At 40.3% G+C, this 18,287-nt stretch overlaps 1 pseudogene; it reads right to left on the reverse strand.

Annotated features, from left to right (window-relative positions):
• Positions 1-7,727: 7,727 nt before the first annotated feature.
• Positions 7,728-8,364, reverse strand: LOC105496764 (ras-related C3 botulinum toxin substrate 1 pseudogene; annotated as a pseudogene).
• Between the last annotated feature and the right edge of the window lie 9,923 nt (positions 8,365-18,287).

An 18,287-nucleotide genomic window follows, 5' to 3' on the forward strand; every position in this document is an offset into this window, starting at 1 on the left:
CCGAGATAAAGAAGCATGTTCTGACCTAATGCAAGGAAGCTAAGAATCTTGAAAAAATTTTACATGAATTGCTAACTAGAATAACCAGTTTAGAGAAGAACATAAATGATCTGATGGAGCTGACAAGCACAGTACAAGAACTTTGTGAAGCATACACAAGTATCAACAGCCAAATCAATCAAGTGGAAGAAAGGGTATCAGAGATTGAAGATCAACTTAATGAAACAAAGTGTGAAGAGAAGATTAGAGAAAAGAGAATGAAAAGGAACAAACAAAGCCTCCAAAAAATATGGGACTATGTAAAAAGACCAAACTTACATTTGATTGGTATACCTGAAAGTGACGGGGAGAATGGACCAAGTTGGAAAACACTCTTCAGGATATTATCCAGGAGAACTTCGCCAACCTAGCAAGACAGACCAACATTCAAATTCAGGAAATACAGAGAACACCACAAAGATATTCCTTGAGAAAAGCAACCCCAAGACACATAATTGTCTGATTAACCAACGTTGAAATGAAGGAAAAAAAAATGTTAAGAGCAGTCAGAGAGAAAGGTCGGGTTGCCCACAAAAGGAAGCCCATCAGACTAATAGCAGATCTCCTGGCAGAAACACTAAAAGCCAGAACACAGCAGGGGGCAATATTCCACATCCTTAAAGAAAAGAATTTTCATCCCAGAATTTCATAACTGGGCAAACTAAGCTTCATAAATGAAGGAGAAATAACATCATTTACAGACAAACAAATGCTGAGAGATTTTGTCACCACCAGGCCTGTCCTACAAGAGCCCCTAAAAGAAGCACTAAACATGGAAAGAAACAATCATACCAAATTGTAAAGACCAATGACACAATGAAGAAACTGCATCAACTAATGTACAAAATAACCAGGATCAAATACACACATACCAATATTAACCTTAAATGTAAATGTGCTAAATGTCCCAATTAAAAGACACAGACTAGAAAATTAGATGAGTCAAGACCCATCCATGTGCTGTATTCAGGAGACACATCTCATGTGCAAAGACACACATAGATTTACAATAAAAAATGGAGGAATATTTATAAAGCAAATGGAAACCAAAAAAAAGCAGGGGTTGCAATCCTAATATCTGATAAAACAGACTTTAAACAAAGATCCAAAGAAACAAAGAAGGGCATTATATAATGGTAAAGGGATCAATGCAACAAGAAAAGCAAACTATTCAAAAACTATGTGTACCCAATACAGAAGCATCCAGATTCATAAAGCAAGTTCTTAGAGACCTATAAAGAGACTTAGACAATAATAGTGGGAGACCTTAACACCCCACTGTCAATATTAGACAGGTCAAAGAGACAGAATATTAACAAGGATATTCAGGACTTGAACTCAGCTCTGGACGCAGCAGACCTAATAAACATCTACAGAACTCTCCTACTGAATTCAACAGAATATGCATTCTTCTCAGCACCACATTGCACTTATTCTAAAATTGACCACATAATTGAAAGAAAAAACTCCTCAGCAAATGCAAAAGAATGAAAACCATAGCAGTCTCTCAGACCACAGTGCAATCAAATTAGAACTCAGAATTAAGAAACTCACTCAAAACCACACAACTGCATGAAAACTGAACAGCCTGCTCCTGAATGACTACTGGGTAAATAATGAAATTAAGGCAGAAATAAAGATGTTCTTTGAAACCAATGAGAACACAGACACAACGTACCAGAATCTCTGGGACACAGCTAAAGCAGTGTTTAGAGAGAAATTTATAGCACTAAAGGCCCACAGGAGAAAGCAGAAAAATCTAAAATTGACACCATAACATCACAACTAAAAGAACTAGAGAAGCAAATGCAAACAAATTCAAAAGCTAGCAGAATACCAAAAAAAAAAAATAACTAAGATCAGAGTAGAACTAAAGGAGACACAGACATGAAAAACCCTTCAAAAAAATCAGTGAATCCAGGAGTTGGCTTTTTGAAAAGATCAACAAAATAGATAGACTGCTAGTGAGCCTAATAAAGAAGGATAGAGAGAAGAATCAAATATACATAATAAAAAATGAAATAGGGGATATCACCACTGATCCTTCAGAAATACAAACTCACATCAGAGAATACTATAAACACCTCTATGCAAATTAACTAAAAAATCTAGAAGAAATGGACAAATGCCTGGACACATACACCCTCCCAAGTCTAAACCAGGAATAAGTCAAATCCCTGAATAGGCCAATAACAAGTTCTGAAACTGAGGAAGCAATTAATAGCCTAACAACAAAAAAAAGTCCAGGACCAGACAGATTAACAGCTGAATTCCACCAGCAGTACAAAGAGGAGCTGGTACCATTCCTTCTAAAACTATTCCAAAAAATAGAAAAAGAGGGACTCCTCCATAACTGATCTGATGTGGCCAGCATCATCCAGTTACCAAAACCTGGCATAGACACTACAACAAGAAGAAAATTTCAGGCCAATATCCCTGATGAACATTGATATGAAAATCCTCAATAAAATACTGGCAAACTGAATCAAGCAGCACATTGAAAAGCTTATGCACCACGATCAAGTCAGCTCCGTCACTGCGATGCAAGCCTGGTTCAACATACACAAATCAAAAAATGTAATCCATCACATAAACGAACCAATGACAAAAAAAAAACATGATTATTTCAGTAGATGCAGAAAAGACTTTCAATAAAATTCAACACCCCTTCATGCTAAAAACCCTCAATAAACTAGGTATGGATGAAACATATCGCAAAAAACTAAGAGCTATTTATGACAAACTCACAGCCAATATTATACTGAATGGGCAAAAGCTGGAAGCACTCCCTTTGAAAACCAGCACAACACAAGGATGCCCTCTCTCACTACTCCCATTCAACATAGTATTGGAAGTTCTGGCCAGGGCAATCAGGCAAGAAAAAGAAATAAAGGGTATTCACACAGAAAGAGAGAAAGTCAAATTGCCTCTGTTTACATTACAGATGACATAACTGTATGTTTAGAAAACCCCATCATCTCAGCCCAAAATCTCCTTAAGCTGATAAGCAACTTCAGTAAGTCTCAGGATACAAAATCAATGTGCAAAAATTACAAGCATTCCTATACACCAATAATAGACAAACAGCCAAATCATGAGTGAACCCCCATTCACAATTGCTTCAAAGAGAATAAAATACCTAGGAATACAACTCACAAAAGATGTGAAGGATCTCTTCAAGGAGAACTACAAACCACTGCTCAAGAAAATAAGAGAGGACACAAACAAATGGAAAAACATTTCATGTTCATGGATAGGAAAAATCAATATCCTGAAAATGGACATAATGCCCAAAGTAATTTATAGATTCAATGCTATCCCTATCAAGCTATCATTGACTTTCTTCACAGAATTAGAAGAAACTACTTTAAAGTTCATATGGAACCAAAAAAGAGCCCACAGAGCCAACACAATCCTAAGCAAAAAGAACAAAGCTGGATGCATCATACTACCTGACTTCAAATTATACTACAAGTCTACAGTAACCAAAACAGCACGGTACTGGTACCAAAACAGATATATAGATCAATGGAACAGAACAGAAACCCCAGAAATAACACCACACATCTACAACCATATGATCTTTGACAAACCTGACAAAAACCATCAATGGGGAAATGATTCCCTATTAATAAATGGTGTTGGGAGAACTGGCTAGCCATATGCAGAAAACTGAAACTGGACCCCTTCCTTACACCTTATACAAAAATCAACTCTAGAAGGATTAAAGACTTAAATGTCAAACCTAAAACCATAAAAACCCTAGCAGAAAACATAGGCAATACCATTCAGGACATAATGGGCAAAGGCTTCAAGACTAAAACACCAAAAGCAATGGCAACAGAAGCCAGAATTGACAAATGGGATCTAATTAAACTGAAGAGCATCTGCACAGAAAAAGAAACTATCATCAGAGTGAACAGGCAACCTACAGAATGGGAGAAAAATTTTGCAATCTATCCATCTGACAAAGAGCTAATATCCAGAATCTGGAAAGAAGTTAAACAAATTTACAAGAGAAAAACAAACATCCCCATCAAAAAGTGGGCAGAGTATATGAACAGACACTTCTCAAAGGAAGATATTTATGCGGCCAAGAAACATATTTTTAAAAAGCTCATTATCACTGGTCATTAGAGAAATGTAAATCAAAACCACAATGAGATACTATTTCACATCAGTTAGAATGGCGATCATTAAAAAGTCAGGAAACAACAGATGCTGGAGAGAATGTGGAGAAATAGGCATGCTTTTACACTGTTGGTGGGAGTGTAAATTAGTTCAACCATTGTGGAAGACAGTGTGGCAATTCCTCAAGGATCTAGAACCAGAAATACCATTTGACCCAGCAATCCCATTACTGAGTATATAGTCAAAGGATTATAAATCATTCTACTATAAAGGCACATGCACATGTATGTTTATTGTGGCACTGTTCACAATAGCAAAGACTTGGTACCAATCCAAATGCCCATTACTGATAGACTGGATAAAGAAAATGTGGCACATATACACTGTGGAATACTATGCAGCCATAAAAAAAGACGAGCTCATGTTCTTTGCAGGGACATGGATAAAACTAGAAAACATCATTTTCAGTAAACTAACACAAGAACAGAAAACCAAATACCACCTTGTTCTCATTCATTGGTGGGAGTTGAACAATGAGTATACATGGACACAGGGAGGGGAACATCACACACTGGTGCTTGTCAGGGTGTGTGGGGCTAGGGGAGGGATAACATTAGGAGAAATACCTAACGTAGATGATGGGTTGATGGGTGCAGCAAACCACCATGGCACATGTATACCTATGTAACAAACCTGCACGTTCTGCACATGTGTCCCAGAACTTAAAGTAAAATAAATAAATAAATAAATAAATAAATAAATAAATAAATACTTAGAGATAAATGAAAATAAAGAAAACAGCCCGGTGCAGTGACTCATGTCTGCAATCCCAGCACTTTGGGAGTCCAAGGTAGGTGGTCTGCTTGAGCCCAGGAGTTCCAGACCAGCCTGGGCAATGTGACAAAACCTCTTCTCTACAAAAACATACAAAAATTACTTGAGTGTGGTAGAATATGCCTGTAGTCCCAGCTAGTTGGAAGGCTGAGGTGGCATGATCACCTAAGCCCAGTGAGTTTGAGGCTTCAGTTAGCAGTGATTGCAGCACTGCACTCCAGTTTGGATGACAGAGACCCTGAGAAAGAAAAGAAAAGAAAAGAGAAAGGAAAGAAAGGAAAGGAAGGAAGGAAGGAAGGAAGGAAGGAAGGAAGGAAGGAAGGAAGGAAGGAAGGAAGGAAGGAAGGAAGGAAGGAAGGCAGGCAGGCAGGCAGGCAGGAAGGCAGGAAGGCAGGAAGGCAGGAAGGCAGGCAGGCAGGCAGGCAGGCAAGCAAGCAGTGCCAAAAGAGAAATTTATGCCTATAAATGCTTACATTAAAAAACAAGAAAGATCTGAAATAAAAAACCTAACTTTACAATTTAAGAGGCCAGAAAAAGAAGAAAAACTAAACTCAAAGCTAGCAGAAGGAAGGTAATAATAAAGAATAGAGCATAGATAAACAAAATAGAGAATGGAAAAATAATAGAAAATCAACAAGCCGAAAGTTGGCTCTTTAAAAAAAAGTTTAAAAAAAAAAAGACAAAACTTTCACTGTATGGACTAGGAAAAAAAAAAAATAGGCCGAAATTACTAAAATCAGAAATAATAGAAAGGAGATTACTACTCATTCTATAGAAATAAAATGGAATATGAGACTACTATGAACAATTTTAGGAGAACAAATTGGATAACCCAAATGAAATGAACAAGTCCCTGGAAACAAAACCTACCAACTAAGCAATGAAGAAACAAAAAAATCTGAATAGCTCTATAAATAGTAAGAAAATTGAATAAGTAATCAAATACCTCTTAACAAAGAAAGATCATAAACCTAATGGCTTCACTGGTAAATTATACCAAACATTAAAGAACCAATGCCAATTTTTCTCAAGTTTTTTCAAGAAAAAATGAAGAGGAGAAAATGCTCCTCTTTTTAAGAGGCCAGCATTAATCTAACACCAAAGCCAGACAAAGACACTATAAGAAAACTACAGATATCCCATATAAACATTGATGCAAAAATCCCCAACAAAATGCTAGCAAACCAAATTGAGTATATTAAAAGGATTGTACACCATAATCAAGTGAAATTTATTTCTTGAATGAAAGGATGGTTCAACATATGAAAACTGATCAATATAATCAATCACATCAACAAAATGAAGGGAAAAAAACACAGAATCTCAAAGCAGAAAAATTACAAAATTTAATGCCCTTTTTATGATAGAAACACTCAACAAACTAGGAATAGAAGGAAGCTATCTCAGTATAATATAAGCCTATATTAAAAACATACAGCAAAGCAAAGGTGTCTGCTTTTACCACTTCTATTCAACATAGCAATGGAAGTCCTAGCCAGATCAAGTAAGCAAGAAAAATAAAAGTCATCCAAATCAGAAGGGAAACAAAATTATCTCTGTTCATGGATGATAGACTCTTATATGTAGAAAGACCCGAAGATTCAACAAAAAAAAATTTAGAAGTAATTAAATTAATTCAGCAAAGTAGTAGAATACAGAGAACACACCAAAATCTGTGTGTTACAAATTCTATACGCTAACAATGAACAATTTGGAAAGGATATTAAGAAAACAATTATATTTCCAGTAGCATCAAAAAGAATAAAGTACTTCAAAATTAACTTAACCAAGAAAGTCAAGAACTGTAAAATATTTCCAAAGAAATTAAAGGAAACATAAATGAATGGAACAACATCGTATATTCATGAATTGGAAGACTAAATATTGTTAACATCTCAAAACTACCATAGCAATCTACAATTTTAATACAATCCCGTCAAAATCCCAATGACTTTTTGGCAGAAATAGAAAACCCCATTCTAAAATTTATGAGGAATTTCAAGGGGCTCTGAATAGCCTAAACAATCATGTAAAGGAACAAACTCAGATGATTTACCTGAGTTCAAAACTTACTACAAAGCTAAGGTAAATTAAAAGTGTATGTCTGCCCAATGGATCAGTAAAAAAAGAAAACAAAAAGAAAAAAGAAACACTGTAATATTGGCATAAAGATAGATATGTAGACCAATCAAATAAAAGAGGAAACCCATAAATAAACTCTCACATTTATGGTCTAATAATTTTCACAAGGGTGCCAAGGCCATTCAAGAGAGAAAAGACAGTCTTTTCAACAAATGCTGCTTAGAAAACTGGATATCCACTTGCAAAAGAATGAAGTTGCACTTTTACCTGATACCATATATAAAAGATAACTCAAAATCAATCAAAGACTGAAATGTAACAACTAAAACTATAAACTCTTAGAAAAAAAACACAAGACAAAAGCTTCATGGCGGTGGATTTGGCAACAATTTCTTGGAGATGACACCAAAAGCACAGGAAAAATAGGCAAAATTCATGATTTTGTTTTCAATTTTGGGACTACAGTTTAATAGAACGTGAATCTAAACTCCTACATTTACAACAAGCAAACCCTTAAAATTACTGATTGATTCAAAATGGTTTTATGGAAAAATTAATTTGTAACAAAAACTTGGCACTGGGTGCAAAGGCTCCACAGGTTTTTTTGTGCTTTGGGGTTTTTAGTTGTTGTTTTGTTTTGTTTATTGGGTTTTTTGTTTTGTTTTGTTTTGCCGTTTTTTAACAAAAGTTCCAAGGGACAGGACAAGGGGCTCAGATATCGACAACAGCAGGCATTTTCTCTTCCTCTACTTCAAGGGAGGTCGGGGGAAAACTGGTTGCATAGCTTAATCAAACACTATCTTGAGGCCTGGCTGAAGACTCCAGGTATTTTACAGCACCTAAACCCGGTAGTTAGGTGATAGAAGTCTGCTGCTTCTCCTTCAGTGTTTCAATCTTGTCTTTCTCTCCCTAAGATCAAGTTTTGTTCCCATAAGGATGATGGGAGGGCTGTGACAATGGTGCTACACTTCAGGACACAACTTGGCACGGACATTTTCTAATGATGCAGGACTCACAAGGGAAAAGCAAATTAAGAATACATCTGTTTGTGGATAGGAACGGGGTTGGGGGTCGTAACCTGTCCACCTGTGTAATCTTCTTGTCCACTTGTATCTCATAAACCCAGATTCACCAGTTTCCTATTTAACATAACACTGGCATACTGATTGTCAAAGACAATAGGGATATATTCTCCAGGTTGTATAGCTGATCACTGATGAGTTGGGAAGTTTTCCCCACAGCTCCATCTCCCACCACTGCACACTTGATGGCCTACATCTCGGCCGCTGGTTGGGCTGGCCATGGCAGAAATACTGGGCTCAAGGTGCTGCTGGTGGGGCACAGATGCAGGCTACCAGCACTGGGTGCGCGGCCACTGTTGGCAACGCCTCACCCTCCTCCAGCTGGAAGCAGAAGCCTAGCAGCTTCCCTCAGCCAAAGCTGAGGGAAACTGCCCAAGAATAATTTTAAATGTCTTTAAATCAAAAGACTATACTAACAAAGTACAAGGGTAATGTACACAACAAGAGGAAATATTTGCAACTTGTGTATCTAATATGCAATTAATATCCAGAATATATAGAGAACTCCTAAAACTCAACAGCAATAAAAGAAAACAAATAACCTTATTCAAAAATAGACAAAGGATTTGCATGGACATTTCTCCAAAGGAGACATACAAATAGCCAAGATGTTCAACATCATCAATCATTAGGGAAATGCAAGTCAAAACTGCAAGATACCACTTCACTTCCATTAGGGTTGTTAATATTAAAAAGAAAAAGAAAATAACAAATATTAGTGAGAAAGTGGAAAAGTTGAAACCCTTGTGCACTGCTGCTCAGAAAGTAAAATAGTACAGCCACTGTGGAAAACAGTATGGCAGTAACTTTGAAAAATCAAAAACAGAGTTACAATGTAATCCAGTGAATCCTTCTGAGAGATATTTGTACTTCCATGTTAATAGCAATGTTATTCTAAATAGCTAAAACATAGAAACAACCCAAGTGTCTATTGGGTAATAAACGGATAAGCAAAATGTGGCACATGCATACAACTGAATATTATTCAGCCTCAAGGAGGTAAATTCTGATACATGCTACAACTTGGATGCACCTTGAGGACATTATGCTAAGTGAAATAAGCCAGTTACAAAGAGACAAATACTTTATGATTCCCCTTATAGGAGGTGTCTAGAGTAGTCAAATTCATAGATACAGAAAGCATAGTAGTTGCCATAAGGCAGAAATTTAAAATAATAATAATAATTAATAAGTACTGCATTTATTCACTCCAAGAAAAGTAAAAGCTAAGGCCCAGAATGTGGCAAGGCAAAGGTTAAAAAGAAAAGAACAAGTTTTCCTCTGCCTAGCAGCTCACTTCAAGGACAGTTAGAAGATAATGCTGTCCGAATAGCCAAGGCCAAAAAAATAGACTCCAGACACACCCCCTCCCATCCAGAGCATGGTTGAAAGAAAGTAAAGAGAAAGACAGATTCTTTTACTGTTACTCTTTTCCCAGCCTTCTTAAGCATGATTAGCATGATTGTGTTTCACAAATGTCTGTATTTAGCCAGTTCTTGTTTTTCTTTTAATGCAGCTACAAGGCCACAGGCTAGGTCACAAGTTAATGTTATGCTATAGATTATGTGACCTATTACTGTATGATTAACTGCTTTTATTTTGCTTCTGTAAGGTCACTTATAAAAACCCAACTCTGTCTTCGTTCAGGGCTCAGCTTTTGGATGTGAATTCTCTGAGCCAGTGTGTTCCTAAAATAAACAAATCCTCCTGTACTCCATATTGGTCTCTCCGTTCCTCAGTTTACCGCAACATTTTTGGTGACCACGAAGGGACTGGAGACAGCAGGCTTACTGTCTCCTTTGCCTCTGGGGGCTGGAGCACGGGCCTCGGGAAACCTGTGACCCCAGGCACCGCCGGGAGAACTTCAGCCCAGAGGGAAGATCAGCTCTGCCCTGACCCGGTGCCCCTACCCAGCAGCGCCACGGAACCTAAAGAGAGGCTACACAATAATTTCAAAAGCAGCATGCTTCAGGAACTGCAGTAGGTTTTGGAGGCCCAAGGTAGGACCCATCCCCTGGACAAAAGGGGAGCCTGATCACCTCCTGGGGTGCTGAATAGTTCGACCCACAGTGGCTGGGAGCGACTAGAGTGGCTCGTCAATTCAGATGAAACTCACACCCACCGCAATGACACAGGATGCAAGAGTGGATTCCTCGGTAAGTCAGGATTCCTAGCTAAGTCAGCTAGGAATCTGGAGATGGCAAGAGTGGCTTGCCACCCCAACTGGGAACTGGAGGTGGCAACAGTGGCTTGCCAACTGCAAAACTAGAGGGGGCAAGAGTGGCTCGCCACCCCAATTACGAACATGAGAACTAAGTGTGTGAAAGTGTGTGAAGGGAGGGGCTTAATTAGGCTCATCAGCTGCGAAATGGGGAGTCACAGATCTTAATGTGGACTGTGTGCTCCAAGAAACTGTGGGGCCGACTAAGACTAGTGGCAATCTGCATACAACTAATAGGAGCTGCCCTACAGCTCAGAGTTGTAGTAGGAATAAGGACCTCTCCAAAGCCAAGCAGCATCTGAAAACTCCCATAATAGGAGACGGTGTAGTCGGCCAAAACTAGAAAAGAGTGTGCAAGAGTGAATGTGCTGTGTCGTAAAGGGAGGAATGGGAGGAAAGTCATAAAAACGTCAAAACTTACTCTATTGGAGTGCATGTTACAGAACCTTAAGAAAAGTTTTTCAGGGGATTATAGAGTTAAGTTAACCTCTCCGAGGTTGAGAACTGTCTGTGAATTAGAATGGCCCGCTTTCCGCGTTGGATAGCCAACCGAAGGAACTATAGACAGGAAACAATTGGCCATGTATTTAAGGTGGTGACAGGGGTCAGAGGACAGCCAGTGTACCCAGATCAAATTCCTTTATATTGACTTATGGTTAAATATAATATAGACCAAACTGGCATAGATCCAGCCCAATTCAATGGCTTATTGCAAAAAAGCCAAAACTGAAAGTAAGAGCAGCTTTGCCAGCAGACACAGAGTTAAAGGGAGAATCCCAGAGAGAGCAAGAGAAGCCAGTTTTGCAGGAGCCTCCAGAGGTAACAGAAATTCTTTCTCCATATGTCCTAGCCTATCCCCCCTTTCACCAAGACCAACAGCCCTCCAGGAACCAGATTCAGGAGCTAACACCCCCCAGATCTCACCTCAAAAGGGAGGATCAGAGCCTCGAGAGGTTAGGAAAAGAAGTCAAGAGACTCAAGCGGGCCATCTTAGATCTGGCCGCACTCGAGCTACGCAAATGCCTCTGAGGGAGATGCGAAGACTTATCTATGATGATGACCAGGATCCCAACTGGGACCCGGAGGATGCAACTCAGCTTCAGCATTGCAGAGGTACCAAGAGGCACTTCAGTAGGAGCTAAGAGTTGGTAGAAGGAAAGCAATTAATATAAGGAAGATTTCAGAAGTGCTTCAGGGAGCTGAGCAGAGCCTAAGTCAGTTGTATGAGATACTCTGTGAAGCATTCTGGCTTTATACCCCATTTAACTCTGGGGCTGCTGAACATCAGCACATGGCGAATACTTCATTTGTAGGGCAAGCCCAGGGTGACATCAAGCAGAAGTTGCAGGCATGAATACCAGTCTATAAAAGTGGCCACAAAGGTGGATGTTAACTGTGACCAGGGAACAAAACAGGAAAGAGCAAAAGCAACAAGAGCAGCAGCTAGGCATGCCAAGGGTTAAGTCCCTCTCCCCAGTCCATCTCTATCTGGAAAAAGAGGGGGCCAGGGACTGATGCCAGAAGAAGAGCAAAGAAGAAGGAAAGGAGAAAGTAAGAGTACGTGTGAGAAAGGAAAGAAGAAAGTAAAAAGGAAATCAGAAACAGGAGAGAGAGATGGCAGTGCTCAGGGGCAGGGCCCATGCCATTGCCCAGCCCTGCTGGCTGGCTGCAGGAGCAGGAGAACTCAGGAAGCAAAAAGGAAAGTAAATCGAAGGCTTAAGAAAAAGGTCAATCTGTTGGCAACAGCTCTTATAGAAAGAGAGATTAGCAATGTGAGAGAACACAGCGGACACAGACGTAGATGTGGAAGAATTCAAGTTAGGCAAGGATTCAAGAGCCGGACAAGTCTAGAAAGAGATTAATGTGTGAGATGCAAAAAGAAAGGACACGGGAAGGATGAATGTTCAGAAGGCAATGGCCAAGGCTGCAAGACAAAGAGGCCATCGGCCAAGGGCTGCCGCACCTTGGAGGAACCAAATACTGATCTGATCAGGCTGGCAGGAGCTGAAGAATGTAAGGACTTGGGTAGACTGGGCACCTTCTCATTAGGCTTCCAGGAGCCCATGGTCACATTAGAAGTTAAAGGCAGCAGGATTCTGACATATCTGGATTGCAATTTCTCACTGATGGCTAAGTCACTAGATGGAGTTACAAAGGGAGGAGAAAAAGAACCCCTCCTCTGGGAAACTGAACAGGAGAAGGAGCCATGCCTTGTGAAAACTTGATTATAGACTTTACAGAACTTCCCTGTGCCGGCTATCAGTACCTGCTAGTGCTTGATTGCACCTTTTCAGGGTAGGTTGAAGCTTTCCCCATCGGGACAGAAAAAGTATGAGAAGCGACTGAAGTACTGCTAAAAGACATTATCCCCAGGTTTGGACTGCCTCTAACTTTACAGTCAGACAATAGGCCAGCATTTGTAGCTGAAATAGTGCAAAATTTAACAAGACTGTTAAAAATAAAATGAAAGTTACATACAGTCTGTCAGCCGCAAAGTTCAGGAAAACGTCAAACGCATGAACCAGACACTCAAGCAGCTACTGAAGAAATATTGCCAGGAAATTCATTAGAGATAGAATCAGGTTTTTGCCTATGGTCCTCCTCCGAGTCAGGTGCACCCCCACCAAACAAACTGGGTATTTGCCCTATAAGATTGTGTTCAGTCAGCCACCCCCAAATCATAGGTCGAATTAAAGGTGACCTCCAAGAACTAGGGGAATTAACCTTAAGAAAGCAAATGCAGGCTTTAGGAATAGCTATACAAAGTGTTCATAATTAGGTACATGAAAATGCCTATAAGCCTCACACCCCTTTAAATCTGGTGACTCTGTTTAGGTTAAAAAGTAGAATCTAATTTCTCCAGGATCCATATAGGGTGAGCCCTATATTGTAACCTTGTCCACTCCCACTGCTGTTAAAGTTGCAGGTGTTGTGTCTTGGATCCACCACAGTCAGCTAAAACCAGCAGCTCAGGACAAGTGAACCAGCTAGCAGAACCCAGATCAGCCAATCCAGCTGATCCCAAGATGAGACCAAATTGTTGCTGAGGGCAACAGCCCTGCTCTGGTCACTCCGGAGGCTGACTAGTCTATACACAACTGAAACTTGAAGAAACAACAAGCCCTGCTCTAGTCACATACCAGAAGCTGACTAGTCTATGCACGGCCAAAGCTTAAGGACTCATCAAGCAAGTAATATAGTTAGAAATCTTAGGACTAGTGGTTTTCCTGTATATTAACTGTTTTATTATTGTTTTGTCATTATGCTCAACCCTTTTCCCAGATAAGGACCTCTTTTGTCCTTGCTGGATATGAATATAGTGTACATTGTTTTATTGTTGTTACCACCCTTAACCATGCTAGAAGGAACACCTATAGAGGGGTATCTCCACTGTACACATACTACTTGGTCAAGGAACAGGATAACTAGAACCCTATTGTACTATACTTATTATGAGTGTACAAGGATTCACTTAGGAGCTTGTACTTATAATCAGACCACCTATTCAATTTGTGACCCAGGAAATGGCCAGCCTTATATATGCTATGACCCTAATTCTCCACCTGGGACTTAGTTTGAGATTCATACCAAGTCAAAAGGAGGAAGTCTTATAAGTCAAACCCAAGCCTCTCTTTCCAGAGGGGGTGCTATATCCATATACTTTGATATTTGTCAGTTAACATCCATGAACCCAACCTATTTCACAGTCTCTGGTCCTACAAGGTACCATACAAACTGCCAGTACAAAATTGTATGTGCACTCCCTGTTTATTCTTCCAACGCCTGCTTACCAGAACTGCACAACGCAGTTCACTGACACACCATCACCAAAGCCAAAGCCAATCTTGCTCATCAAAGTACCAGCAAAACTGGATTGTAAGACAAGCACTTGCAATCCTGTAAATCTTACCATCTTAAAGCCAGATCTACCTATATGGACTACAGGTTACTTCTTGGCTTTACAAAGCTACGGTCGAAAAGCTAAAATAACTTTGTATATTCTAAAGAGGACTCGAACCAAGCAGTCAGCCCAGCAACAATTCCGAGTCTTTAAGTCATTCTTTGAGCATATAAACCAGAAGTTACCAGAGCCTCCTCCTTTAGCCAAAAACCTATTTGCTCAGCTGCCTGAAAACATTGCTGGCAGCCTGGGAATTTCCTCATGTTATGTTTGTGGAAGTACTAACATAGGAGACCAATGACCTTGGGAAGCAAAAAAGTTAATGTCTCAAGATAACTTTACTCTAACTGACTCTTTCCCCAAATAGATGCCCACAAGTTAAGCGTCTGGCTCTTAAAAACTTCTATTATTAGGAGATACTGTGTTGCTCACTGGGGAAAGGCTTTTACAGACCCAATAGGAGAACTAAACTGCTTAGGACAGCAGTATTATAATGAAACATTAAGGAAAACTTTGTGGCAGGGCAGAGATGACTACAAAGTACCTCATCCAAATCCATTCTCCTGTTTCTCTTCTCTAAACCACACTTGGTATCAACTTTAAGCTCCAAATACTTGGCAAGTACCCCCCAGTCTTTATTGGATCTGTGGGCTATGGGCATATAGACAGTTGCCAATTAAATGGGCAGGTGCCTGTGTGCTTAGAACAATTAGACCATCTTTCTTCCTACTCCCACTGCAACAGAGAAAAACTTTAGGGTATCCTGTGTATGATGAACTTAGAAGAAGAAACAAAAGAGATGCAGACATGAAGAGAGATATAAAAATAGGAGATTAAAAAGACACAGATGAGCTCCCTGAAAAAATAATTCAATACTATGGGCCAGCTACCTGGGCACAAGTTGGGTCATAGGGATACCGCGCTCCTATTTACATGCTTCACCACATCATAAGGTTGCAGGCAGTACTTGAAATCATCACTAATGAAACAGCAAATGCATTAGATTTACTGGCCCAGCAAACCACAAAAATGAGAAATTGTTATCTATCAGAACAGACTACCTCCTAGCCCAGGAAGGAGGAGTATGTGGAAAGTTCAGTCTCACTAATTGTTGTCTGGAAATCAATGACAATGGAAAAGCAATTATGGATATAACTGAAAGAATGAGAGAATTAGCCCATGTTCCAGTTCAAACCTGGAAAAGGTGGTCCCCAGATTCTCTCTTTGGAGGCCAGTTTTCATTTTTCAGAAGGTTCAATACTTTAATACTTCCTGGCCGTGCTAGGAAGTTGCCTAATACTCCATTGTCTCTTACCTCTCCTTGTTAGAAGCATTCAATCAACTATAGAGGCAATAGTAGCTAGGCAAACTACCTCTCAGCTAATGGCTCTGTGTAAATATCCACCTCTGTCTAAAGAAGAAAACTTGTCTCTTCAGGCAGGACTAAGTAATAGTGATGCCTTTTATTAAACTTCTTTTATAAAAGGCATCAAAGGGGGAAAAACTGAGGCAGAAATTTAAAATAATAATAATAAGTACTCCATTTATTCACTCCAGGAAAAGTAAAAGCTAAGGCCCAGAATGTGGCAAGGCAAAGGTTAAAAAGAAAAGAACAAGTTTTCCTCTGCCTAGCAGCTCACTTCAAGGACAGTTAGAAGAAAATGCTGTCCGAATAGCCAAGGCCAAAAAAATAGGCTGCAGACACACTCCTCCCTTCCAGAGTAAGGTTGAAAGAAAATAAAGAGAAAGACAGGTTCTTTTACTGTTACTCTTTTCCCAGGCTTCTTAAGCATGATTAGCATGATTGTGTTTCACAGATGTCTGTATTTAGCCAGTTCTTGTTTTTCTTTTAATGCAGCTACAAGGCTACAGGCTAGGTCACAAATTATGTTATGCTATACATTATGTGACCTATTACTGTATGATTAACTGTTTTTATTTTGCTTCTGCAATGCCGCTTATAAAAACCCAACTCTGTCTTCGTTCAGGGCTCAGCTTTTGGATGTGAATCCTCTGAGCTGGAGCGTACCTAAAATAAACAAATCCTCCTGTACTCTGTATTGGTCTCTCCATTCCTCAGTTTACTGCAACAGCTATGACCTGGGGGAAGGGTAAATGGGGAGTTATTGTTAAATAAATGCATTGTTTTAGTTTTGTAAGATGAAAAGCATTCTGGAAATGGATCATGGTGATGAAGGTTGTACAAAAATATGAATATACTTAATACCACTGAATGTACACTTAAAATGATTAACAAAATACATACTATGTAATACATATTTTACCACAATAAAAACTTGGAAACAGATGTGGCTGGCAAGATGGCTGAATAGGAACAGCTCTGGTCTGCAGCTCCCAGTGACATCAATGCAGAAAGCCAGTGATTTCTGCATTTCCAACTGAGGAACCCAGCTCATCTCATTGGGACTAGTTAGACAATGGGTGCAGCCCACAGAGGGTGAGCAGAAGCAGGGTGGGGTGTCGCCTCACCCAGGAATCACAAGGGGTCAGGGAACCCCCTCCCTTAGCCAAGGGAAGCTGTGAGGGACTATGCCATGAGGAATGGTACACTCTGGCCCAGATACTACAATTTTCCCATGATCTTCACAACCCACAGACCAGAAGATTCCCTCGAGTGCCTTTGTTGATGTTGATGCTATTCCACCAGGGCCCAGGGTTTCAAGTACAAAATTGGGTGGCCATATGAACAGACACCAAGCTAGCTGCAGGAGTTTTTTTTGTATCCCAGTAGCACCTAGAACACCAGTGAGACAGAACTGTTCACTCCCCTGGAAAGGGGGCTGAAGCCAGGGAGCCAAGTGGTCTAGCTAAGCGGATCCCAGCCTCATGGGATCCACTGGCTTGAAACTCCCACTGCCAGCACAGCAGTCTGAAGTTGACCTGGGATACTCAAGCTTGGCGTGGAGAGGGGCATCCACCATTAATGAGGCTTCACTAGAAATTTTTTCCTCTCACAGTGTAAACAAAGACTCCCGGAAGTTCTAACTGGGCAGAGCCCACCGCAGCTTGGCAAAGATGCTGTAGCCAGACTGCCTCTCTAGATTGCTCGTCTCTGGGCAGGGCATCTCTGAAAAAAATGGCGGCAGCCCCAGTCAAAGGCTTATAGATCAAACTCCCATCTCTCTGGGAATGAACACCTTGGGGAAAGGGTGAATGTGGGTGCAGCTTCAGCAGACTTAAATGTCCCTACCTGCTGGCTCTGAAGAGAACCGTGGAGCTCTCAGCACAGTCCTCAAGCTCTGCCAGGGGACGGACTGCCTCCTCAAGTAGGTCCCTGACCTCTCTGCTTCCTGACTGGGAAACACCTCCAAAGAGGGGTAGACAGACACCTCATACAGGAGAGCTCCAGCTGGCATCTGGCGGTTGCCCCTCCAGGTACAAAGCTTTCAGAGGAAAAAATGGTCAGAAAGCTTTGCTGTTCTGTAGCCTCTGCTGGTTATATCCAGGCAAACAGGATCTGGAGTGGACCTCCAGCAAACTACAGCAGACATGCAGCAGAGGGGCCTGACTGTTAGAAGAAAAACTAAAAAACAGAAAAGGATAGCATCAACATCAACAAAGAGGATGCCCACACAGAAACCCCATCCAAAAGTCAGCAACATCAAAGACCAAAGGTAGATAAATCCACGAAGATGAGGAAAACCCAGCGCAAAAGGACTGAAATTTTCAAAAATCAGATTGCCTCTTCTCTTCCAAAGGATCACAACTCCTCGCCAACAAGGAAACAAAACTGGACAGGGAACGAGTTTGATGAATTGAAAAAAAAGTAGGCTTCAGAAGGTGGGAAATAACAAATTCTTCCAAGTTAAAGAAGCATATTCTAACCCAATGCAAGGAAGCTGAAAACCTTGGAAAAGGTTACAGGAATTGCTAACTGGAACACCCACTTTACAGACTAACATAAATGACCTGATGGAAACGAAAAACACAGCATGAGAACTTCGTGAAGCATACACAAGTATCAATAGCTGAATCA

This window comes from Macaca nemestrina, chromosome 5 (genome assembly GCF_043159975.1).
Source record: "Macaca nemestrina isolate mMacNem1 chromosome 5, mMacNem.hap1, whole genome shotgun sequence".
Classification (NCBI taxonomy): Eukaryota; Metazoa; Chordata; class Mammalia; order Primates; family Cercopithecidae; genus Macaca; species Macaca nemestrina.